We start from the raw sequence: 2,341 nt of genomic DNA, 5'->3' as shown, positions 1-2,341 counted from the left end.
CGTACACGTAACAACCACGTGTTATGTGAAGGAAAGTATAAATACAAATGTTCATATTTTTTGTGAAAGAGAAGATCCAATTCTTTTTATTAACCAAAATGTTCATCTTACGCCCTGACAAGTTCGCAGACAGTCTGTGCAAAAAATCACCTGGTAGCATGAACGAGCTAAGGGCTACATACAAATGGAAGAAATGTCCAGATTCCAGAATGAAGTCCTCTAAGCCGGATAGAAACTAGACAAATGTGAAGCAAATGTCAAGGCCGACTCGCACAAGTCGGACAAGAGGCACAAGCCAGATAAGCACCAGCCTCTCTCCAAAGGGCCCATGTATGAGTGTTACACACCCCTGACAGCCAATCATACCTCGACCCTCGAGTAAGCATTCATCCTGGAGGTACCCATCGACTACCCTAGACAAAACCTCCTAGGTTGGGGTCAGACGCAACCAAATACTGTTAATATCATTACAATATTGGGCACAACACCAAAGACTGCTAGGTCATGAAGGACAAGATCGAAGAGCTTATACAGGTTGGGTACTTGGCCAAGTTTGTTAAGAGACCAGACAACCACCAGGCAGGATCAAGACCCAAAGGACATCAAGAGGAGCAGCAAGGGAGTCGGGAAGCAGACAAGAGAAGAGCAAAAGATTGAGGCAGATAGAGACAACAACCATAACAGCGCGAACGACCAGCTCCACTAGAATAGTAACCTGCCCAGCACATTAGAGGTGTAATCAACACCACGATGGAAATTTTTCCTATGGAGGACAATCCAACCAATCCTGAAAACGACACCTACACGACATCCGGGACATCAACATTAACTTTGTCGACTCACCCTTGCAGTGAAGTCTCCCTCCTATCACCTTTACGGACAGAGACTTCAAGGGCATCAATCCCGCCAACCAAGATGACCCCATGGTTGTCTCCATCATAGAAAACTTCATGGTGCCTAGGGTCCTCATCGACCAGGGCAGTTCCACTGACATCCTGTACTTGAAAACCTTCCAAAGACTTGAGGTCTCATCTGACACTGTCCACCCTCATGCTAGTCCACTCCTCGACTTTGCAAGTGGAAGAGTTGAGGCCAAAGGCTACATGAACTTAATGACCACTTTTGGTCAGGGAAAGCTCTCCAGGAGCTTCACCATTAGATATCTACTGGTTGATGCCGCCACATCAGACTTTGGCTTAGTCAGCAGAAAAACATTCAACGAGCTTGGAGCCATAGTCTCTATGCCCAATGAAATTCCTTACACTGATAGGGGAGATGGTAACTGTTAAGGCTAACCAAAAGCAATCACACCAATGTTATGTAGAGAGCTTAAAGGTAGCACCATATCCTCCCATCCGGGAGCTGACCATGCCTTACCCCATAATGGCTAGAGGCACTCAAGTCATGACAGTGGACGAAGGGTCTCCAATCCAAGCTCTGACTGTCTACCAAGCCAGCTTGGGCAGTGAATTTGACATAGATCTGTGAGACGACACTATTAGAATTTTGGCAAGCGTACCAATTGTCATTGTAGGTTTCACATTTATAAAACAGTTCGTCTCCATAGCGACTTGAGTTTACTTACTTCATTCGGATAAAGGTTATCAGCTCAATAGTTACGTACAAATTTAATCGATGTCATTGGTTTTGGTTTGATTAACTAAAGGCAACTTAAAGTAAAAGAATAGCGAAAATAACAAAATTATGAAAATAACAGAAATAATGGAAATACAGAAATAAAGAAAATACGAAATTCAATACGTCGGAAATATGTAAATTACGGAAATGACTTAAATTAATTCAAGAAAACATAGGATTGGATTTCATCGTTCATACCCTTAGTATCCTAATAAGATTAACATATAAGAATCATTTTCCAACATTATTGATGCACATATTAAGTTATCCCAAGTCAATCCCTCGTACTTGGAACCTAAGAATATTTACTAAATATCGATCCCTTGCATATGCAGTAAATATCCAAACATTATAATTATATTCTTATGCCTTTTGCAATCAAAACGTTATGCTCTATTCCTAGCAACGTAATGCAAAGAGTAAAATCATTCAGTTCAAATTCTAAGATTACTTTCCAGTCTAACTTAAAATCTAATTTCATGACACTAGTGATCAAATAGAATCAAGCATTGCGAGTAGAAAGAAATTACCAATAATGAGTAGAAAAGACTCATACATATATAATATCAAAAGGGATACATAAGGGTACAAAGATTACATCCAATCAATAAGAAAAACTAACCGACCATTGTGCAAAGCACAAGACTATCAAGAGAAATGACGAAGGAAGTGATCCACGATCATAACTCTACAACGCCTCAGC

This window comes from Glycine soja, chromosome 16, assembly GCF_004193775.1.
Source record: "Glycine soja cultivar W05 chromosome 16, ASM419377v2, whole genome shotgun sequence".
Lineage (NCBI taxonomy): Eukaryota > Viridiplantae > Streptophyta > Magnoliopsida > Fabales > Fabaceae > Glycine > Glycine soja.
This window is presented reverse-complemented; position numbering follows the sequence as displayed.